A 24,452-nucleotide genomic window follows, 5' to 3' on the forward strand; every position below is an offset into this window, starting at 1 on the left:
CTATGCTCCTCCATGGCCCCTCTGGCTTCTTTGCCCTCTCTGTGTCAGCCTGCTGCAAGCCATGCTAGTTCATCCTCTTTTTCTTCATCCCAAGCAGAGGCTCACAGGCAGCAGTTCTCTGGGTGGATGTACTGATTTTCTAGGGCTGCCAGAACAAGGCACCACGGACCAAGTGGCTTAAACAGCAGGGATTTATTCTCTCACACTTCTAGGGGCCAGAAGCCTGAGATCAAGGGCCAGCAGGGTCTTACTCCTCCCGAATGCTCCAGGGAGGCCCCTACCTTGCGTTTTCCAACTTGTGGCAGTTCCTGGCAATCCTTGGCATTCCTTAGCTTGCAGATGCATCACTCTAATCTCAACCTTTACCGTCATGTGGACTCCTCCCTGTGTGTTTGGGTCTCTGTGTCTGAAGTTCCCTCTTCCTATAAGGATTCCAGCCATTGAGTCCTTAATCATTTTTCACACCTTCAAAGACCCTATTTCCAAGTGAGGTCATAGTTGCAGGTTCTGGGGGTTAGAACTTGAATATATATATTCTGGAGTGCTCCCCTTCAACCCACAACCATGGGTGAATCAGTTCAATGTGGAGCCACAGCAGGCCACGGTCTCCATACAGCTCCCCATTTACATTGCATGTTTACCCATGTGTGCCCTGCGAGCCACCCCCAATCTCTTCTGTTTTAGAACTTGCGGGAAGGGAAGGGTGCCTGATGTGGCTCCTCCATGTCTCCAACACCTGGGGACTGATTTTAAATGAAGATTCCTCTTATAAACTTGAGGACTGTGTCTTTCCTTGTAAGGGTTTATACCCATTTCAGAAGGTGCAGGAGAATAGACAAATGTAAAAGAGTCTTCTTTTAGGAGGGGACAAATTTTGGTTTTGTCTTATGTCATTTTGTTTCATAATAAGAGTCAAATGTATAACAAAATGAGATCTAGTTTTTCTTTCTAAAAACAACTGGAACCAAGGGGACGTCTCTGCCTGTGCTCACCAAAGTTCTCCAGATAGAAGGGTTTTGTGAGAGCGCTGATGTTTTTATTTTAGAAATAAACTCAAAAAAAGGGAGAACTCTTTTGTCACAATACTTGGCCCCGCTTTTATATATTTTTTAAAAAGTACATATATATAGTCAGCTTAAGGGAGGCAGAAAGAACATTGGCCAAGAGCAGCTGCAGTCCCTGACCAGTGGCCAAAAGGCGAGGAGGCCTTGGGCAAGTCACGGCCTCTTGATGGGCCTCAGTTTCCCCTTCTGTGAAATGACATGGCTTAATGAAACGATCAGAGGGGCTCCTTCCAGTTCTCAGCTTCTAGCTCTCTATTGAATATGAATCAAAACCATCGTTAGTGTCAGTGGTGACACAAATACCCATTTCACATTACTCTGAAATCTCTGGGTCAAATTGTTCACTCACCTGCCCCACAGAGATTGAGTCTGCCTGCTGGGATGAAGCCTTTGTGCACAGATTCTTGAAGGATAATAAGTCCTTTTCTTATCTGGCAGTGCATTAGGGATAAGATGACTATAATTTCTTGTCTGCGAGGACTCAGCTTCAAAAGGAGAATTCCTACTTGCAGAAGTACAGGGACAGCGACAACAAAAACGTATGTGAAATTAAAGGGAAGAAAGAAAGGCTCAGGCATAGCTATTTTGGATATTTTCCATCATTCAGATTGTTTGGGAAATAGGAAAAGCACAATGTCTGCTTCAAAAACCCTTCAGGAAATTATTAAAAACTCTGAATTCCTTTATAATCACCAAATCTCCTAAAGTGCACAAATTATACATGTTGTGAATGGGAATAAATTTATTACGAGGCACTCATTTGAAATGAACTAAAAGTTGGACACTCTTTGTTGTGTTTCTAAGTGAGATTTTAAAAGAGAAATCTTTTGAACAGACACATCTATATTATGCTCAAAGCAGAAAAAAAGCGTATCAGTAGACTGTTGGAGCATTTCTTTTTCTTTTCATTTTTATTGGAAAAACAATATGACAGCAACATCAAAGAAAACTATGGAAAAAATCCTTTAGTCTGACCACCCAAATCTTCCAATAATTGTTTTCATTTTTCTATGTTTTATTTTCCTGCTCATCTATGAGCATACATATTTTAAATACTCTAAAAACAGTCTACACTACTACTTTATATATTCTTATTCTCTTAACAGTATATCAAAGCATTTTCTTGGAGGTACCAATTCTTCATCACCATAATTGTTTAAAGCTGTGTAATATTCTGGCCAGTGGAAATATGTCGATTGATGTAATCATTCTCCAAGAGTCAAGACTTTGGGCTTGCTCCCCTCCATTTTCATCGTTGCTAGAATATATCTCTCCACACAGCTCCCCACCCTGCCCTGCATCTCACAAATTAATCCCATGAGTAGGCATTATGAGATTAAGGGCATTTAAAGACTCTTGCTAGGTACCATCTATTAGTGTTCTAAAATGGTCCATTATAACGGAGCACACACATATCAGGCTTTCAACTCAATGTCACTAGCATCAGATAGTACTATTTAACATTCAACATTTTTTTTCTAATTAATTGCCATGACATTTTATCTCAAAGGGCTTTAAAATGAATTTATTTGATTATTAGCCAGATGAATGTTTTCTTTCGGTTTACTATTTGCCTTTTGTGTGATTTTATATGTACTCTTTGTTTCTCTAGTGGTGGTAACTGCGGTAATAGCACTAGTGTAGTAGCAGCAGTAATAGCAGCAGCAGGAGTGGTGGTGGTGGAGGTGTTGGAGGTGACAGTAGAGGTGATGATGGTGGCAGTGGGGGTGGTGGAGGTGGTAGAAATAGAGATGCTGGAGGTGGTAGGGAGGTGCTGGAGGTGCTGGTGTGGTGGAGGTGGAGGTACTGGAGGTGTTGAAAGTATTGGTGAAGGTAGGGGTATTGGAGGTGGTCATGGAGGTGGAGGTACTGGAGGTGTTGAAAGTATTGGTGAAGGTAGGGGTATTGGAGGTGGTCATGGAGGTGGTGGTGGTGGAGGTGGTGATGGTGGTGGTGGAGGTGGTGATGATGGTAGTGGAGGTAGTGGTGGAGGTAGTGGTAGAGGTGGTAGAGGTATTGGAGGTGGTCATGGAGGTGGTGGTGGTGGAGGTGGTGGAGGTAGTAGTGGAGGCAGTGGTGAAGGTGTTAGAGGTATTGGAGGTGGTCATGGAGGTGGTGGTTGTGGAGGTGGTGATGGTGGTGGTGGAAGTGGTAGAGGTGGTGATGGTGGTGGTGGAGGTGGTGATGGTGGAGGTGGTGATGGTGGAGGTAGTGATGGTGGTGGTGGAGGTGGTGGTGGTGGTGGAGGTAGATGTGCTGGTGGTGGTAGAGGTGCTGGTGGTGGTAGCAGTGGCAGCATCACCAGTAGTGATAGCAGGCACAGCTGCAGAGGTGGAGGTAGCTGGGCAGCAGCCGCAGTCATAGCAGTGGCCACAGTTATGGTAGCTGCAGTAGCAGCAACAGCTGGAGTCCTGGTGCTACTGGTGGGAGCAGGAGTGAAAGAAATTGCATAATGAGTATCGCCATGTGGCAGGCATTTAGGCTGCCCTAACTCCCTCTTAGGTTTCCTACTACTCCCCTTTCAGAGATGAGAAAACAGAGAGGTAAGCATTTACCCAAGGAAGTGCTGGCCATGTGCAGATTCACACATGGCTCCAAGTTCCACCTTAGCTGGGTGCCACACTGTCCCTGGGGCAGCTCTCACCGGGTGCTAAGGAGCTGGTGCTCCTCCCGCACCATCCCCCAAATGCCTGTTGCCTGCCAGGCATGGCAGGAGGGGCTGGTTACCTGGAGATGAATGAAAAGCACCCTGCCCTCAAGGAGCCTACCTCTGCTCAGGGAGACTGACCTCCACCCCCCACCCCGATAAATGAATGGTAGTGTTCAGATTTCCCTGAGAAAGGCCGCCAGTGGGCCCTGCTGCTTGGGTGAGTGGCAGGAAGATGTGTCTCAAAAGGCTTCTCAGAGGTCACCTTGAACTAAGTTGGAAGGAGTAAGGGCTGGTTTGCCAGGCCGCTGATGGGTGGAGTCCCTGTTGGGCACAGACAACCAAGTGGCTGGGGAATGGGGAGAGAGTGAGGCCTGAGAAGTGGGTGGAGGGGCAAGAGGAGGGGGAGTGGGTAAGGGCCTGAGTCAGAAGTTTGGGGTGGATCCTGGGTGCACCTGGGGCCATTGTCATTTCATTCCGGCAGTTTGATAATAAAGCACAGACCTCCTTTCCTCAAGATTTGGGTTTTATCCATTTTGCATTTCTCCCTGGAATCTAGCACAGGGCTCGGAATCAGTCACCACTGATTGCGTGGAAGGGTGAATACCATGGAACCACATGGTCTTTGAAATGCGCTTCTGACCCAGCCAGCCCCCTGCTCAAAATCTACCCTCAGCCTTTTACAGCTCTAAGTGGAAGTTCAAACACCTCCCCCCGGCCTACAGGTCCCTGCAGGATTCCTGGCTCCCACAGAACCTCAGGGGCTGCCTGGCGAGAGCACCAAAGCCACATCCTGACTTGGGCCCTGGAGCCAGCCTGCCAGGGATGGAATCCCAGCTCTGCCACCGACTAGCCACGCGACCAGCAGACAGCTCTGTGCTCCATTTCCTCACTTAAAATGGAGAGAGAAGGGCAATGTACTCATAGAAGGCAGTAAGAGAATGCATGCAAGACCTCATCCCAGGCATATGGGTGTTATCTGCTGTTGGCATTTTCTCCATACCTGTCACCTCAACAATGGGACCCCACACAAAAAAGTGACCTGAAACACATTCACACACGCTGGACAGTCAGCTGCTGTCAGTGCGAGCCTTGATGGCAGGCAGCAAGCGTGAAGATAATGATTATCACTCTCATAATCAGAGAAAAACAACACTACTCTTCATTTTAGGGAAAAAGGAAAAGTGATCCCACTGAAGAAAAGAGGAAAACTGGGCTCGTCTCAGTTTATCCAAAACCTTTTCATATTTTCAGTTTTAATAAGATGTGACGGAAGCTGACATTTTTGCAAGCACCAAGAACTCGCGTCACTTAGAAAACTTGCAAGTTGATTTAAAGAAGCACCAAGAGGTAGCCAAGACTCGCTTTGCTCACAGATGGTGGGTGATTAGGTGCCAGTTTGCCGAAAAGCTTGGAATCAGCAGACGGTGGAGGGCAGCTGGCTGAGGTACCATAGGCTGGCCAGGCGGTCTGCCCCATAGGAGGGCCTGAGAAGGGCTGTCCCAGGTCCAGGGAGCTACAATCTGAGCTCTGGTCTGGTGTGGCCTGGAGGCGCCAGAGCACAAACTGAATCGCATTTGGCCAGCTCCTGGCTGCGTGGCCTTTAGTCAGTTATTAACCTTTCTGGGCCTAAGTTCCATCATTGAGAAATAAAGCGAACAGAAGACTGGCACCTACCACATGGGGTTATTATAAGAAATAAATGAGACCATAATTGCCAGAGAGCTTTTAAATTATGCCATCTAGTTATTTAATCGCCCCAATTAGGTGGCATGAGAGTGCTAAGTCAGATGGGGGAAAAGGTGAGGTCATAATTAATTTTTGGATTTATTAGAGCAGCATCTACTTATCTCTTCCTGTTGTGCTGGGCACTGGCTGAGGAGCTAGCACAGCAAAGATCAAAACTGTCCTGGAGAGTTGAGGCCTGTTCCTTAAATACAGTAGAGGAAAGGGGCAGCCTGGGCACCCCAAGAGGAGGGAAAGGTTCCTCTGGGGCAAGAATGAAGGTAGACAAATGGGAGAAGGGCATCCCAGAGAAGGCTGTCCACTGCATAAACGCTTGGGTCTTTGCATAACTTTCTTGATGTCCAGGGCCCAAGTTTCTCCCCAGGGCTGGGCCTGAGGGCACAAGGGCAGCTCAGAGATGTGTTCCCTCTAAGGGCGCTGAGTTGATGGGAGAGATGCTGGCCCCCCTGGAGAGTGGTGCCGAGTGTCAGCCCCTGGCTCTGCAGGGCAGAGGGGGCGCCCTGTGACCAGCTTAGTCTTCTCTGCTGGCTGCTCCCAGACTCCATCCAGCAAACCGGTCTCATCCCTTCTTGAACCTCTCCTTATCCTGTGGCCGGAGGGAGCCTTCTGCGCGGTGGCAATGCAGAAGCGATGACTTCTTTGTGTAAACTGATATGATTGAAAGAATAGGAAGTGCACCCTCCTTGAAAGTCAGCCCTAGGAACTCAGGTCTGGGACGTGGGCTCCTGCCACCCCGTGCATGTCTTTCTGCTTGTGGCCAAAAGGTCTGTTTTAGTTTCTGGGCTGCCACAACACAGAGTACACAATGGGTTGGCCGATCAACGGGAGTTATTGGCTCACGGTTTCAGAGGTTGGAAGGTTTGTTTCCTCCCCCAGGTAGGTCTCTTCTGGCTGGCTGGCAGTCTGTGGGTTTCCTTGGCTTTTCCATCACATGGCAATGCACGTGACAGCATCTTCTTTCTCCTCTGGCTTCTGTTGACTTCCAGCTTCTCGCTGCTCCATGTGGCTTCTCTCTGTGGCCTTCTGCACAGGCCTCCAGTAACAGGATTAAGACCCATCCTGATTCAGCTGGACCACACCTTAACTGAAGTAACCCTCACCAAAGTGTCCTATTTACAATGGGTTCACACCACAGGGATGGATTGAGATTAAGAACATGCTTTTCTGGGGTATAGAACTCTAAGTCACCACAAGGTCTGAGCGAGGAGAGACTCTGTGCCCCTTATGTGGTCTTCCTAGGGCACCCCACCCCTGAGGGGACACACATCCTTCCAGATGTGATGTAATGGAACACTCCCAGACTTGATGTCATACAGACCCAGGTTCCAGTTCCTAATCTGCCACCTCCAAGCTGTGTGTCCTCAGGCAAGTCACTCAGCCTCTCTGTGCCTTCTGAGATATTAATGTCATCTCCTACTGCTGCCAAGAAAGTGAAATGAGATTACAGGTGTGAAGCTTGTCCTGAGTGCAGCTCCTAGAACATAGGGACGGGCTTAGGAACTCTGTTGATGCTGAAGCCTGAGACAGCCACCCAGGAGTGAAAATGAATATCAGATTGCTGACCAGTGAGGAGTGCCTGCTGTAAATACACGCCCAGCTGGCCATCCCAGGGCAAACAGGCACTCCTGTCACTTCTTCCCTCTTTATAAAATGTCCCCTTAACTCTCTGTAAATGCAAGTTGCGTGGGAAGACCTCTGAACACAAAGGTGAAGACCACGGGGTTTAAAGGATCATTTAGCAGCAAATTCCCAGCATTTCCTGAGCTGTGGAGCTGTCTCCCAAGACCAGTCCATTCGCTGCTCACCTCAAGCCTCTAAAGCATGTCCCACATGCAGCTCTGTCTAGGTAGGGTGAGGAAATGGAGCTCACCTGGTTTCATGTGGTTGGTAAGTGGCAGAGGTGAGATGCAAACCCACGCTGCCTGCCGCAAAACACAAGCCCCCCTCATTACATTGTCTCCCAAATGCAGAAAGCCTTCCAGCAGCCTAACTTGGCCAGATTTTCTAGTTTTGGGGAGAAATACATTTCATCTCTTCCTGTAGCTGAATCCGAAAACTTCACATTTCACAGCCGCAGTTCTTTCTTACACATAAAATCTATCGATGCAGCTGGTCCCCTTCCTTTGCCTGGGCGCATAATACAGGCTGTTGGCATGTGTGTCTAAATAAACATCCAGCCACCCTGGAGGCGTACAGATCCATTCTAAACATTTGGCTGTTGGGGCTTGCTAACCCTTGACCTTTCCTCCTAACACGCTTCAAACGCTCCCCTTCATGCACCTAGAAAAATTGGAGCGTTTGGTTTCCTTACTATTGAAATTGTTGAAGTGTAATAACCTTCTATTTCTGCCCATTTCTTCTATTGTTCAACAGACTGTGAGTGCTCTAGGCCAGGGTGGAGGGACTGACATTTACTGTCTTCTCTGTACACGTTCTGTGCCCCCACGTGGTATATTTTAACAGTCGCAGGTAAAGTGTTAACGGTTCCCCTTTACAGGTAAGGAGTTAGAAGGTGAAAGGACGCACATTATCTCAGGTCAATCAGCACTATAAGCGGAGGTGGGTTGTCTGTGGTTTTCCTACGCTACAGGGAAACCAAGTCTTATTCACCTCCATCTCCTGGTGACCCATAGAGAACCTGATACAGATTCCCAGCAAATGTTTGTTAAATGACTAATGGACTGAATAAAAGAATGAACGTGCAAGTGTCAAATTTCCAAGAGAGTTGTAGAATAGTTGCTGTCTGGAATGACTTAGTCGTCTTGTGTCTTTAGAAGCACAGACCATCGTTGGATGAACACTAGCTAATAGTGTCTTTACATACAGAAAGACCTGGATGATGCTTTCAAAAACTTTGGAATACAGTAATAATAATAACGTAGCTCAAAATCCTGCCAAAGGCATTTTTCACAAATCATCTTTTGTTTCTTCTGATGTTGCATAAATGGAGTTTGTTGCCTCTAGAAAGCCAGACCAAATACTCCTTTTAGTTTATTAAACGAGGAGAAGGTTCTTTGAATTATTCGAACCATTCTTCAACAAGCATACACATGTAAGTAATACTATCTATGTAGGCACGAGAGTGGCAAAACGCTTGTTGTTATGGTGTCATGCTTCAGTTTACAAATCTGGTAAATCTGACTTCTTAAATTAACATTCGCTCATCTGGCATGAATTTGTCTCTAATTTTCATTGATTTTTTAATTTTTGTTAATGATTTCCAATAGGAGTTGCTGCAACTTGCTTGGTAGAAGACAGCTTAAAACTCCGCCCCTCTATTTTAAGTATAAGGACATCCATTTGCCAGAGGAAAAGCGATATGGCTAGAAAGTGGCAAAGCTCAGATCAGAGCCTGGGTCTCCTGTCATCCAAATTCAGTGGACTAGACTCATCATGCAACTGCAGGCAGTGCTGGGGCCCCTGGGGTTCCCTTCTTGGTAACTGAGTCAATTTTAAATTCATTTAAATTTAAATGTACATCAGTTCTTAAAAACAATGAAATGTTATGTAATGCTGCTTTTAGGGATTTATCCTAAGAAATAACCAGAAACATAGATAAAGCTTTGTGCACCAAGGTTCATTACTGCATTATTTGAAACAGAAAAATAAGAAAAGAAAAAAGAAGTAACTTATGAAGGATTATCCATAGGTGGGTTATTAGGGTGCCATAAAAATAAAGCTTTAGAGCAGTGCAACAGTAGTTCAGTGGCAGAATTCTCGCCTGCTACCCCACAGATGCAGGTTCGATTCCTGGAGCTGCCCATGCCAAAAATAAAAAAATAATAAAGCTTTGAAGACCATTTAATAACATCAGAACATGATCAGGATAAAATATTAAGTGAAGAAGGTAGGGTAAAAACTTGTAGGTATGGAACGATGTCTCAAACATGTAAAATATGCAACATACTATAGAAAAAAAGACTAAAAAGAAAAGCACCAAGATGTTAGCAAAGGCCATTCACTCAATGATCACGTATTGCATTTATTGTGTGCCTACCTATATATTAGGCACTGAGCTTTCACTAGAAATATAGTGCACTGAGTAGGGTCGATTGGTTCTTCACGACCTTTCCATCTGGAGAGGAGGTGAAAAGGGAGGCATTATTAATAAAACAATCATTTCAATAAACCCATAATTGCCAACTGTGATCATTGCAATTAAAACAGTTATTGCAGCAGGGTGGGATTATGGGTGATTATTATGTTCTTTTCGGCTTATGTTCTTCCTACTTTTCCGTAGATCTTAAATTTCCTACAATGTGCATGTATTGACCTTATTAGAAAAACAAAGAACTTTTAAAAACACACACAAAACAAAACCTTTAGTATGCACACAGTTTCTAGGGGCCCCACTGAAAAAGGAGAATTGTAGGCAGAACTTAGAGATGCTTAGGGACAAAACCCCGTCTTTAGATTTGCAGGCGCCTGCATTAATTTCCTATAACCGCTGTACAATTGTAACAAACCCAGTGACTTAAAAAAAAATTCCTCTCGCAGTTCCATAGGCCAAAAGTCAAAAATCATTTTTTCTGGGTTAAAGCAGGGCTGGTTCCTTCTGGAGGATCTAGGGGAGAAGCTGTTTTCTTGCCTTGCCCTGTTTCCAGAAGCTGCCTGCATTCCTTGGCTTGCAGCCCCTTCCTTCATCTTCAAAGTGTATCACTCCAGCCTTCTTCTATTGCCACTTGGCCTTCTCTCTCTCCTGTAGTCAAGACTCCCTTTGGCTTCCCTTGATAAGGACTCTTGTGATTAGTTTAGGGCCCACAGATAATTTGGGATAAACTCTCCATTTCTAGAGCATTAATCTCATCCCATCCACAAAATCCCTTATGCTATATAAGGTACCGTTCACAGAGAGTAGATCCTGGATGTCTTTGGGAGCTGAATGCATTATCAAACGCCTGCCAATGCATTATCAAAAGTTTACAGCTTCACGTTATCCTTGTTCACCAAGCTCACAACAGCCTTGCCCAATGCATAAATTGCTTGTTGTTTTTTATCCCAAGGAAAAAGGAAGAATGAGAATTAATTTGTGCCATTAATGTGGTTTCAATCTTTGGTAGCCATTCTTAGACCAAACCAGATCCACTCTGTGAGTGTAAAGAGAGTGCCTGGTGGTTTGCATCAAAACTGGGAGGGGTGGCTGGATACACAAATAAAACAGAAAGAGAGAGAGGGAGAGAGGGAGAGAGGATTATTGTAAGTTAATGCTGGCATTTCAAACATTCAGTCCAGTTAAAATGTTGACATCAAGCATTGTGTACGTTCCTGGGAGAGGGCTCTTGGAGTTGTGTGTCTCGTGGGTGTCATTGGATGTTATTGTTGCCTTGCTAAATATTCATGGATGAATATGTGGAATAAATTCTCTTGTAAACTGACAGAGGGCAAGTAAGGCCTGTCCTTGAGTCTCTCATCTGCATCCTTGTTTCTGAAAAACTGTCTATTTGGGCATGAGTATGTGTGTGTGTGCATGCATGTGCAGTGTGTACTTGGTTAATTTAAGCAGAAGAAATCCTTTTTTCAGAGTAACAAAGAGGCATCGCCCCTGTTTGGTGGCCTCAGAATGAATGATATTTACAGCTGGCAAGTTCTGCTGACAGAATGGCTTTGATAAGGCTGCTCTCTTGCTTCAGAACCAGCCTCTTTGAACCCAGTGGGCAATGGCTTGTTTGTCCAGAGGAGGGGTGTGTGCCAAGAATGAGTGGTTTGTGACAAAAAACACACACAAGTATTTATGCACACACGTACACACTTGCAACAAGTTTCTTTGGACTTAGGACACAATCCCTGAGGGTAGCTATGGGCCAGAGTGCTTCTGGTAGAGTGGGAAGAGAGAGGGGTGGGGAGGTTGTGAAGAACTAGGGTTACAAATTTAAGAGATCCAGAGGAAAAGGGCTGGTCAGTGATCATTGGAGACCCAGCTAAGAAGCCATGCTCCTTGGGATACCCACTCAGACCCCTTGTCTTCTCCTCCAGCAGGCCTAGCCAGTTGCCTGGCCTTGAGGTTCCCATATCACACTGCAGACATCCACAAGAACAAACTTAAGTGTCTGTCTCCCCTGCCAGTCTGAGAACTTCTCAAGAACAAAGACTCCATTACTGTGATATCTCTAGGATGCCAGCCATGTTTCATGCCCTTAGTGGGTGCTAGTGGCAGATACTGGTTGTTGTTCCCCAATATCTGTTTGTCCCTTCTTCCATAGTCATGGAACTTTTAGTTGTGCACATAGCCACCTAGGAATGACAACTGCATTTCTTTGCCTTGTTTGCAGCTAGGAGTGGCCATGAGGCTGTGTTCTGGCCAGTGGGAGTGTGAAGGAATTGAGATATTTAACTTTTGAGTCATGGCTTTAAAGGGTAAATACACACCCTCCTCCCCTCTCCTTTTGGCTCCTGCCAGGTGGCTGGAATGTGGAAGTGATGGAGAGCCACTCTGGGCTCCGGTGATCCGAGGATGGTTGAGGGTAGAAGCTTAACAAGGGCATAGGGAAAATATGGAAGGGGTCCCATGGCACTGTCAAACTGCCATCCAGACCTACACTGTTTAGGTCTCAAATGTTCACTTAAGAGGAAAATACTCTTCTATCTTGATCAGACCATCAGTTTGGATCTTTATTCCAGCAGCCCAAGCTCAGTACTCACAGTGCCGCTCTGAATTTTGACTCATGGGTCGATGATAAAATGTTCTGAGCCTTCTCAGATACCTCCTGACAAGATTCCTCACTGCCTCATTGCACATTACATCCCTGAGTGTGGGCTCCAATGCTGTCAGATAGATCTGGATATGAACCTGGCTTTTGCAATTTCTGTTCTGTGGGACTTTAGGAGAATACCAAATGCCCAGAGCCTTGGGCACACGGAGAAGGCACAGGGAAAGACCTCAGTGTGAATTCCAGGTGGAGACTTGACTCCTCCCTGTCTCTAAAGTTGTTCGAAGCCGGGGCCTGTGAGATCCTCTTCTTCCCTCCACTCCTGAATGAAGGGTCTTCTGGTTTCCATCAGATGGTGTTACCATTCTCATCCTTCGCAGAAACATTTGATGACTCTCAGTGGGTCTTAAGTAATTAGTGTATCCCCCAGAGCTCTTCCCATTCAGGGACAAGACTCTTCCTCGTCCTTGCCGGCCTGTGAGTCCCTCACCAAGGAATTCTGACTTTCATGAAGCAATCCCAGTGCTTCTAACAAATCCAGGGAACTTGCCCTCAGTTCTGTCTGTCTAGACTGCCTCCCCGCTTTGCTCACCTATCACAATCCTATCACAATCCTCCCTACCCTTTTGTGTGTCACAATCAAAACCCAGCCTCCCCACATGTTGAGATCAACATGCTCCACTGGACTAGACCCTCAGCCTCTCTAGCCTTAGAGGTGAAATGACAACGATGTGGTATTTGCCACGAAGTTGGGAGTGAGTATGCAAAGGGATAATACTTAACAAAGCACACAAAAGCAAGTACTGGCAGTTATTGCTGTTTTTAAAACCTGTTGATGTTGAAGTATGATGCAATTTGCCCCATTTGTAACTAACTGGTTCCACTGCTGATGTTCCACTGCAGATTTCTCTTAGTCTTCTTATACTGCCTCGGCTTCTCTCCTTCTCTTAGAATGACCAGCTCCTCCTCGTTTGTCCAGGATTGTCCCAGTTTTAGCACTGAATGTTCTGCTAACTTTCTGGCTGTCCCTGAGGACAGTCAGCGCTTGAAGACAATGTCTGGCCTTACCCATCACCACATTTCCAGAACACGACCTGGCTAATATCCAGGACATAGGTGGAAGTAGACCAATGTTTAAGGAAGGAAGTTGAAGAGGAGGCAGAGAGGGAGAAAGGGAGGAAGGAATGAAGGAAGGGAGGAAGGAAGGAGAGTGAACTACTACTTTGAAATATCACTTTTATCTTCTCTGCTTGGCAATTCAGATTCTCCTCCCACTTCTGCCCACCTTCAAACAACCCCACAGGACCTTTGGACTTTAGCTGGGGCTATGAGACTTATAATTCCAGGAAAAGGAGGGTTGATACAGCCTAGAACAAAGAAGTATAGCTCTACTTTGAGTTTAAGCTAGCCTTTAAAAATCAAATCCCCTTGTGAGACAATGTTCTCAAAGCCAGGCATTCAAAAGAGAAAAGCCATTTTCTCAGAATGCCCCTGAAGCTGAGTTTTTACATCTCAGGAGCCAAAGCCTAGAGGACCCTAGAGTGGCCATGAAGTAGGAGGCATGGGGCTTTGATCAGACAGGCGTTCCTACCACATAGGAAGGGAGCCTTGACAGTTCTGGGAAGAGGCTCCTGGGGGAGAAGAAGAGAAGGGCAGAGGGTCAAGGTCTTCAGCCACCACATCCCAAGGTTAAACCCCTAGAAATGAAACTTTTCCTTGCCTTTTCAGTCTCAGCATGGAAACTTGCACTCTCATTGGTGGACCAGACATTTCTGAGGGAGGAGCTCAGATGGACATGTCCCAGGCAGGCTCATCAGGCACACCAGCTCCAGAGAGGTGCAGAGAAAGCAACTGAGAGTCTGTAGTACCTGGTGAACTGAGGTTGGGGAGTGGTGACCACAATGGGCAGGGACTTTGGGTCCCCAGCCAGTGAGTGCAGTGTATGTTCAAAGGACCAGGCAGGGCCAATCTGGTCTCTGCAGAAGCCAAAGCAGGATGCCCAAAGTCCAAAAAGCCATGCTACTCCTTGAGGGACACAGAAGCTGCCGCCCATAGTTCCATGGGGGAGTAACACACTACCTGGAGGCAACTGGAAGCCTTTATACAACATTGCTGCTTGCCCAACACCATGTAGACCCCTGAGCTCCACACCCCATTTCACCTGGAAGAGACTGATTATCCTTAATTGGCAAAATCAGCATTCTGCAATTACAGGACTGGGGACTTGAGAACAAGATGAAAGCAGTCAGACATCAAGACAAGTTACTTTTTTTGCACATCTGCAGGAATCCCAGCTCAGCTACTGAAGGAAAGGAGAAGGCAGAGATATAATTCCTGTGGCATGGACCTGGTTTTTACTGGCCTTCTGGAAATTTCTTGCTGGCTTTTTTGCTTGCAGAGTCCTTGCATAGGCAACAAAGTTGCAGGGGGTTTTGTTTCTGGGTCAGGGAGTAAGACCCCACAGAAGCCAACCTCCTGCTGGGCAGGTCTCAGGAGCCAGGGAGACGCGGCAAGGGGATCACTCTCCATTCTCCAGGCCTTGGTAGGTTCCCTTCAAGTTATCACTGCATTTGGAATGCCCCAAAGGGAATCTGTTGGGCCTCTTTTTTACTTTAAGAGTTAAGACTCTCTGAGTCACCATATCCAGTCCTTCTCTAGATATTCCCGAAGGTCATCCAGAGAAAGCTGAGGCCCATCTATAGGGACGCAGAGCTGGGGGTACTGTTCCTTCCCATTGCTATGGGCCTCTCCTGTCTGGAGGCTCAGAGGGTGTTTGGAGGGTCACCCTGTTACCTCCAGGAGCACTGAATGGGCCTGCAAGAGGGTGGGCGGCCTCCTATGTCATGCCCTTCCTGAGCCACTTTTCTTAGCAGAACTCCTTTCACAAAAAAAAACTTCATCCAGGTCTAAGAAGTGGAGGTGGGAGGTTGGGCATGAGGTCAGAGGTTATGGTCCATTCTAGAATTGCATGATGTAATTGCTGCAAGCCTCCCGCACTTGGCAGTCTGCCTCTGCATCTTAAGGTGAGGAAGGTGGGTGGAGGAGCATTAGGTGACTCGTTCAAGGACCCCCTAGAGTAAAACAGCAGAAGCGAAAGTAAGATTCCATTTCCCCAGGCCTCCTTCCCAGGCCTGGTGCTGCTTTAATTCTGTTTCATCCTTGTATGAAATCTTCTCCCTCTGGTTCACAGGGAACAACCTAGAATCCTTCAAGCACCTTTCCCAGGGCAGAGATGTCCTTGCTCACACAACAGAGAACCACAGTGACTGCACATTGGAACAATTTAAAGGGCAGTTCCAGGGCTCAGCCAGCCTCTTCTTTCCTTCAGCGCACAAGTGAGGATCACATGATGCCTTCTGGCCAATAGGCGGTGAGCGGAAGGCAGAGCACTGTCTGCTCTTGCCGCCATGAGCGAGAGCCGTGGTATGGGTGGTTCTGCTGTAAGGTCATGAGCCCATACAGCCCGATTCCCTGTGTGTGTATGGGAAGCAGAGTATCTTGCAAGGGAAGAGGCCACCTGAGGGAAATAAATCCGCCGTATTGAGCCACTGAGATCTTGAGGTTGTTTATGACAGCAGCACAGCCTCAAGCATCCATCCTGATCACTACAAATGTGGTGGCCCATCTTCTGGAAAAAGAGCCTTCGACACCTCCTGCTGTGGGGATTTGGAGAGGGAGCAGGCACAGGGGCAGTGGCTTCCTGGGTCTGAGGCTGGGCGGAGGAATCTGAATCTTTAGCAAGCAGTCCAGATGATTCTACTGCCTGAAGTCTTTGGGCCATACTCCAATTAAACTCTGGTAATAGTGGCACCATAATGCTGCAGTGAAACAGCAAAACTGCTTTTGAGTCCTGATTCAGACAGTTTCTAGCTGTTGGCTTTGGGTAAAATGTATAAGCTCTCTGAAACTCAATTCGTTCTACAAAATGCCGGTAATGCTACTCACCTCCCAGAGCTGTGTAAGAATTCAGTGAAATAAAGGGCTTAGCATAGTGCCTGGCACATAGTGATAGTTCCAATGATAGAGATAATTTTTCTTACCACTATTAAAAAGAGAACTTTACCAGGCTTAGATAGAGTGGAGTCTGGTTGGGGAGCTCTGGAAACATGGCATATGACTAAAAAGTCCCAACTTGGACCCTGAGAGTCACCAACCCCATGGGGGACTCTAAGGCTGATTCCTGCTGCCATCACCACGTCGACCTCCCAGCAGGTCTGCCTTTTGTAAAAGTCTGACCCAAGCTTGGAGATACATCTCTTCTTGGAAAAGGGATGTTGACAGGCAAATGACATGTGACCACTACAAGTACTTAAGGCGACAAGATGCTCTGTCTGCTTCTGTTTCTGCTCTCCTACCACTGACAAGCTTCTGTAGGGCGTTGACAGTGCCTGGGCCATTGCCATGTCCCCAGATCCCAGCCAGGGCTTATCAAAAGCAGGGGCTCAATAAATTACTGCTGTTGTTGAAAGAACCAGGGACTCTCTGGCTTGCCCAAACCACGTGGCATCTCAAAGGCCTCCCCTGATGCTCTGAATATGCCTTCTTTTCTGTCTTGCTTCTGAGCTTCTCATTACTAGGAGCAATCTTCCCATCCTCTTGCCCTAGTGAACCCTTAACTGTCTTTCAGGATACAGATCAGGGGTCACATTCCACAAAGTCATCCTGGCTAGGTGGATCCTCTTTATACCCCCCACACTTGACCCTAGCCCCATGTGCCATCTTTCAGTGCTATGGTGGTGGTAATTTCCTCATTCAGCTCAGGGTGGGTGCTCCCTAATGGGTAGGGCTTTGGGGCTCAGCCATGTTTCATCATTGCCTGGCACTAACTGCATTCTCAATAGAATGGATGGCTGTAAACCCAGTATCAAACTTAATAATAGGACAACCACACCCCATGCCAACAGTGCCATGGAACGCACACGCCTTATGAGGTATTCAGAGATGCATGTGTATTTTCCCTTAAGGAGCATGACTTTCATGGGAAAGTAATAGAAGAGATAGGAAAGTAATGAGGTAATGAAAGTAACTCCCACCTGACCCCCATGTCACCATAGTGGGTTGGGAAAGGGAGGACCCTGGCTCATTTCTTTATGGTTCATGTCTTACTTTAACATTTTCTCTTCCTGTCTGTTCTCCCCCAACAAACCATGAAACAAGGAAGATAGAAGAAAGTGATCTGGAGTTTCTGTGATCTCTACGTCTTGATTCTGGCTTTCCAGCCCTTGACTGAATCACCCTGCAGATACAGGGTCTTCAGAGCCAAGAACTAATCCCGGAGCTTGTTTAATTTCCTCCTGGGGTGGAAAATGGGGAGCATGGGTCTTCAGGAGAGGTCATTAATCTTGCTCAGTGATGACCGACTGACCAGAGGCCAGATAATAGATGGGAAAAGGAAAAGCATTTGCCCCCCAACCAACAGCTCAGATGGAAGAGCAATCAGTTATTCCAGGATCTATTTATCAAATTTAGGACTTGTTTGGATCCCTTGGCTTTGACTCCTTTTTTTTTTTTTGCTGCTTGGCAGATGGGATTAGTAGCCCAGGAATAGGAAAGAAAGTGCATCCAGGAGAAGGCACATTCAGCTCTGTATTGCAAGGGATTGAGGGAGTATAAGAGTCCCAGGTCTGCCTCTGGTTCACTGAACCATCTAAAAGCAAGTCTTTTCTCCTCTCTGTCACAGTTTTTGTGTCTTTAGGGGAGTTGTAAAACCTGATCTGCCTAACTCACAGGCTCTGCATGGGACGGGAACTTTGATGCCTATATAACCTGTGTGACTGTGAGAAAATTGTCATGGATGTCACTTACCAATCTTGTAGGAGAGGAAGGGGAGCCCATCGGCAACAAAGGAGATCTGGGTTTTTGGTGGGTTTCATTTGCTCACTAACCCCACCAGCCAAGCCTTGGATATCTGCCTTCAATGTTGCCAGGCTTGACTCAGTGAGATGGGATAGTGCCATATCTATTCATGAGTCGTTGTCCAGGCTTGTGGCGGTCCCTTGCCTGTGAGTTCCATACAAGCTCATTTCATTGCTCCAGGAAACTCTCTTGAGTGTCCAGGAAGCATCAGGCCCTATGTTAGGGAGAAGCAATTGATGTGATCTGTGCCCTCAGGTTGGCGGGGATGGGTAAGTGCCCCCACATTTCACATCCTGGCGACCCTGGCCATGTCTGCTCCTGGAATGCCTCACGGGGACACCCACTCCATGGAGGTGCCATGGGAAAGGAGCCTGTCCCTTGGGACTGGACTTAAACAGTTGACCTAGTTAGTAGGGTAAAGGAATTGGGCTCCTGAGGGGTGGTAGCAAGATGTTTTTAAATTATTTAGCGGTTTGTGCATTAGAAGGCCATTATATAAAGTAAAGCAGCAAATTATAAACACCAACTTATACAATAAGGTGATAAAATAAATAATGCGTTAACGAGGCGCAGTGCAACCGAGCCAGAGTGGCTGGAGGCTTCGGGAACCACTCAGCACGGCTTCCTGCTGGGAGCCGGGACTATATGGCCTCCTAGGTCCCCAGAGGCTCCAGTGAGCAGGGTCCCTACCCAGCTGAGGCAGCAAGGCCTCCTAGTTCTGAAGCCCTTTGTGAGGTTTTTCCATGAAGATGTCAGGCCGTGCTCCCCGAGAAGCATCTCGTATCCGTGGCAAATACTCTGGGATCCCCTTTGGGCTCAGAGGCACCCTGTGTTGGCCACCCAGGCTCTGGGTCCTGACGACCGGGACTCTGCCATTTGCCAGCTCTGGGTCCTTTATTAAAACTCAGTCTTCTCATGTGAAAAATGGGGATAGTAACACCAGTAACATGGGAGTACTGTCAGATCAAATGAGAGCATGCCCTCTTGAAGTTCCAAGAGGGTTTGGCGTACAGTAAACGTGCCATAAATGTTAGGTCTTTATCTTTAGCTGTTATTATTGTTATTATCTACCGGATAATGGCCCCCAAAGACGTCCAGGTTCTAATCCCTGGAACCTTGAATAAGTGACCTTATAAGGCAAAAGGGACTTTGCAGATGTGGTTAAATTAAGGACCTTGATATGTGGAGATTGTCCCAGGTTATTTGGGTGGCCCTAAAGATACTCATGGGGGTCCTTAGAAGAGGGAAATTTGACACATAAGAAGAAGGCAATGTGACCATGGAGGCAAGAAGCTACTACCAGCCTGGGAGACAGTGGAAGGGCCCAGGAGCCAAGGAAGGCAAGGGCTGCAGCCCTCGAAGCTGAGCAAGGCCAAGGACTGGATTCTCCCCCACAGTCTCCGGAGGGAGCACTATCCTGCCATCACCCTGACTTGGATCTGGCAGAACTGACCTTGGATTTCTCACCTCCACAACTATAAGACAATACATGCGTGTTGTTCTAAGACTCCAGGATTGTAGTAAGTGGCTACTGCAGCCTTAGTGTACCCACGTTTCCTGGCATAGCCCCAGAATGCAGGACTGTAAAATGCTCGGGAAAATGGTTCTAGGCTGTCAGCAAATGATTCCTTGTTCATGGATCTGCTCATTCAGCATTTATTGAACAGGCAGTATGTTCCAGGCACTCCCTGCTCCCCCGCGCTAGTCCTACAAAACAAATAAGGCGAGGCTGTGCACAGTGTAATACGAACAGAAAATATCAACAATGTCAGGAACATTGACTGGCTGTGGGCTCGAAATGATACTGATCAGGATTACGATCTTTTTCCTAAATAGCTGTGAGTCTCTGGCCAAAGTATGTAGCATCTCAGGCCTCCTAAGCTTGGTCTGTAAAGTGGGAATAAGATAGCATCTCCCTCAAGGGGTCAGTGTGGGAATTTAATGAATAAATACATGCAAAAATTTTATAACAGTGTTTGGCACATACATTGCTTAATAAGTGTCGGCTATTATTATGAGAAAAAAGAATAGGGAGACTGCATTTCAATGAAAAGGTCAGGAACGTTCTCTCTGCATTCCAGGCATAAGGAACAGGATGTGCAAAGACCCTGGGGCAAGAAGAATAAATTAGACAAGGGCTGGAGGGGGTGAAAATGGTAGAGAGCAGTAACCGGTGAGGATGTGGGGCCAAGAGGAGACTGGATGAGGCAAGTTCTTGCAGGCAATTGTGAGGATTTGATCTATGGCCTAAGAAGATACAGAATGGTTTTTAGGCAAGAGAATGACAGATGTGATTTGCATCTTTTAAAGGTTATTCTGGCTGCTGAGTAGATACTGGATTGGAGTGGAGTCAAAGGGGCTGTGGGGAGATCTGAGAAAGGACTTCTGCAACTTGGATGGGAGAGTCAGGGAGACTTCACAGGAGAGGTGACAGGTGTTTGAGATCAGGAACATGGAAATCAGGAAGCTGAGAGGAAATCAGAAGTCAGAAGGAGCAAGAGAAAAGCTTTTGCAGAGGGTCTGCTGCATGGAGGAGCCCTGTGTGGGGGAAGCAGACAGGAAAGGCTGGGGGCAGGGGTCATACGGATGGAAGAAAAGAGAAGTAAAGGCCACGTGCAGAGGTGCGGGTTGTTCACGGCACAAGGATACCAGGCAGGGGGAGGGTGGTGAGAAGGGCTGACATCCAGCCTGCATTCCTGAGTCTACCCAGAGGAAATGATTTCTTTTGGGGATGGAGGTTGACCTTTCTCTGGTCTAACCATGGCTGTGGTTATTTCAGGGTTGAGAAAAACCACACCCATGATGATTCTTCATCTAGCCGGGGGGGCAGGACGGCAGCTGTGGAGCCAGGTGACTTGGGTGGAGTCGTTGCTTGCTCAGGGAGTGATTGATCTCCAGCAAGAAAGGAGTATAATAGCGCCTCTAGACTGCCTTGCTTGTCTGAGTCTCAGGGTTTAGAGAGGCCTCAAGGAGACTTTCAACAGACAGTTCTCTCTGCAAACATCCTGCCACAAGCCCCTATTTGTCACCCTTGATCTGTTTACAGCAGAGTGCTTCTATCCCATCTCTTTATACGGCTCTTTCTGGACCCCTAGTTCTCCAAGAGAACTTTCCTGACCACAGACGGCCCTCTGTTACTGTTTTTCTTAACACTGCTTACTTCTCAGTGATTATCCCAATTTATATTTACTTTCTCTTTTTGTTTTTGTTCATTTGGACTCATGAAACTATAAATTCTATCTATTCTGTTTAGGTCACCTTTTTATCTGCAGTGCCTAGCAAAATGCATGCCATATATTAGGTGTTTGATAATATCAGGTGTCTGTTGAATGACTTGAATGAATGGATGAGTGAGTGAATGAGTTCAGCACTCCCGTAGAACCCCTTCAAGTGGATGGGGAATATATATCCCAAATATACATCTAACTTAGTACTTACCTGCGGATACATACAGCAGCCACTCTGAGGTGAACTGAAATGGGTATGGGGATAAAAGTGCCTCCTTCACGTGTCTAGAAAGGGGCGAGAAATGGAGTAGATGAGGTGGAGGAGATGGGAAGGGTCAACGAAAGAGAGAATCAGGATTATCTGAGGCATGATAGGGAATCATAACGTATAACTGTTCTGTGGATTTTGTTGATAACTCGATGAATTTCCCGGGGTTTTCTTGATGCCTGAAAGGACCTGGCTTGTCCCTGATTCTGACACAAACCCCGGAGGAGAACGGTCGATCTGAAGTCACTCACTGCCGATTTCTGCACGAGAAAGTCACGTTCCAGAGACCGGAAAGGGCACCAAAAAAGTAGGCTCTGTTGAATTGGAACTATTGTGTATTAATTGTAAATGGTGGGAACATTTCAGAAAGGTGTGTTGGGTCCGTTCTGTGGATACTTCTTTTGGGGAGGAATTTTGGACTTAAGAGTCGCAGATTGCTCTGAGATTTTCTTCTGGGGACAGCCTCAGTGAAGGGGGAAAGCCTTGAGGCCTGTGCAGCAGTGGGGAATTGGGCATCTTGAGCATCCCTCTGTTTCCATCCCAGCCAATGAAGCAAGACTTCTTCTCTGCCTCACATTTTCTGGCATTTATTTAGGGCTCATTTTGAAATCAGGATGCTCCTCAGACCAAGCGCGCTGTGCTTCTTGGTGAACACTTCAACACAAATGTAGAACAATTAAATTTTTTCCCATAATGAGATTTTCCCTCATGTCAATTTCCTTGGACATTTATTTATTGGATGCTCTCCGAGCTGTCCTCAGGTACCGTGGTTGCAGCTCCTGCCCGTGCTTAAATCACATACGATTTCACTAATCGGAAGGGTTTGGAAAAATATTTTACCCTTGACAGTGACCTGTATTACAATTAAAGCTTATGATGTGGGTCTCTTATTTGCCTAAGGAGACAACAAGATTTGCTCTGTAATTTGAGAAGCACTTACAATACAGCTATCCATGCTGTAAGCTGATTATAAATAAAGTTCAGCCCAATTGTTTCCATCAGAATATCAGGATTCACAGTCAAATAAAAGGCCGCAACCCTGGTATGCAGTTGCTTGGCACTGCTTTTGTACATAAATCAGATTCTCTTAGCAACTGCTGCATATCATGTTTATTAAACACCTTCTGGTTATTACAGAGCAGGGTACTAAAAAATTTCTCTCCAAGAGTCTCTGAAAATCTTTTCACACATTAACTATTTTTAAAGTCTACTTGGGGTAAACAGAGTTCTTTCAGCAGAAGAGACACTTTGGGGTTCTGGGGTATTGGAACGCACGTGAGGAGAGCTTTTTATTTTTTCCTCACTTTGCAAACAAAGCAACTCGTGGGGCCCCACCACTGCGGCCTTCACAGCCTGGGCCATGGAAGGAAAATTAACCCTTCCTTTTGCACTGCAGCCAGACTTTCAGAAACTCTTTGAACTGAGAGACTTGAGATGCCGCTGTGTCCAACTCCCTGGGTTGACAGATAAGGAAACTGAGGCACATGGAGAGTAGGTGATGTGTCCCTAAGTCTTCACATGGGGAGTTAAGGAGCAGGGCTTTTGCCCAAGCCAGTGCAAACATACTTAAGTGTACGGGATGGACGCCTCCAAAGCTATCAGTTTTCTTTATTTGTTCAGCTTGTTTATTCGTTTTATTAAGTGAAACATACTGTATTCTTTAACGTATGTTATTCAAACAATACAAATTAGAGAGAGCAAAGGTTAAGGCTCCCCTCCACCACCTTCCAATGCCTCCTGTTGCCCCCCATTCACTCCACACCATCCTCCCATCCCTTTGGCTAAACATAAATACATACCCCTGTGCATCTGTACAAAAGGAGGCTGGTGTTTTTGTCAGAGACAAGATCATACTATACATTTTGCTCGGCAAATTGCTTTTCTTCTTCGTTGACAACACATCTCAGAAATCTTTACATGTCAGGATATTGCCTCATTCTTTTTAATGCTTACATAGTATTCCAATTAGAGACCGCTAACATTTATTTAATCCTTTCCCTATTGGTGGGCATTTTGCTCCCTGCTCCTTTTTCTCTGTCCCAAGTGATGTTTCAATGAATACCTTAAACAAGTTATTTGCATACACCATTGAAAACGTCTCTGAGAGCGATGCCGAAGAATGAAATGGCTGGATCTATGGGTACGTGCAGTTAAAAATTTTTTTTTTTTCTGCATAGGCAGGCACGAGGAATCGACCCGGGTCTCTGGCATGGCAGGTGAGAACTCTGCCTGCTGAGTCACCATGACCCGCCCCAGTTTAAATTTTAATAGCTGCTGCTCCTTTGTTCTTTAAAAGGACTGAACCAATTCACATTCCTACCAGTGGCACTGGAGGCTTTATTAGCCCCATGTGGACAGACAACTTGACAGATGATTTCATAGTAAGGTCTTCACTTTAAAAAATTGTGTTGCAACTGCACCCAAGGATCTTAAAAAAACAAAGCCCTTAACAAAATATTATGCAATAATAAATTTCATTAGACAAATTTAGAAAAGAGGTAAAAAACATAAGAAAAAGAAAAACTACTCTTATTTCCCGCATCTAGACATTGTCACACCAGTGAACTTTGCTTCTAGATTTTTCTAATTAGACTACATACATGCATAATCTAGACACAGGCTCACTTTTTTCACTTAACAAAAGATTGTGGAACCCTGTCCATAGTAACTACATAAGCATGGAATCTATGTAATCATTTCAGTGGTTGCATATTTTCCTGATCCCCTGTGGCTGAACGTTTAGCTTGTTCCAGTTTTTGCCACTATAAACAATGCCATAATGAACAGAGTTTCTAATCATGCACCTGTGTGCACACATCCAGCATCTCGCCTCTATTTCATTTCTCTTTTCTGTTTCTCTGCTCTTGGTCCAGAGCCCATTCACGATCTCTGAAATATGCCATGTTCTTCTCAAAATTTGACAATTGGGAGCTTATCAGTAGCATTTTTCCAGTGTTGGGGAGCGCCAGTCATTCCTTCTCTCTCTGTGACCTCATA

The 24,452-nt window shown here is 46.2% G+C and overlaps 1 long non-coding RNA gene across 1 annotated transcript; it reads left to right on the plus strand.

Annotated features, from left to right (window-relative positions):
- Positions 1-12,767: 12,767 nt before the first annotated feature.
- Positions 12,768-15,905, plus strand: LOC143651530 (uncharacterized). Its single transcript, XR_013160013.1, has 3 exons — positions 12,768-12,859; positions 13,833-14,646; positions 15,295-15,905. It is a non-coding gene; the product is annotated as an uncharacterized LOC143651530 (long non-coding RNA).
- Positions 15,906-24,452: the final 8,547 nt, after the last annotated feature.

Source organism: Tamandua tetradactyla, chromosome 12, assembly GCF_023851605.1.
Source record: "Tamandua tetradactyla isolate mTamTet1 chromosome 12, mTamTet1.pri, whole genome shotgun sequence".
Classification (NCBI taxonomy): Eukaryota; Metazoa; Chordata; class Mammalia; order Pilosa; family Myrmecophagidae; genus Tamandua; species Tamandua tetradactyla.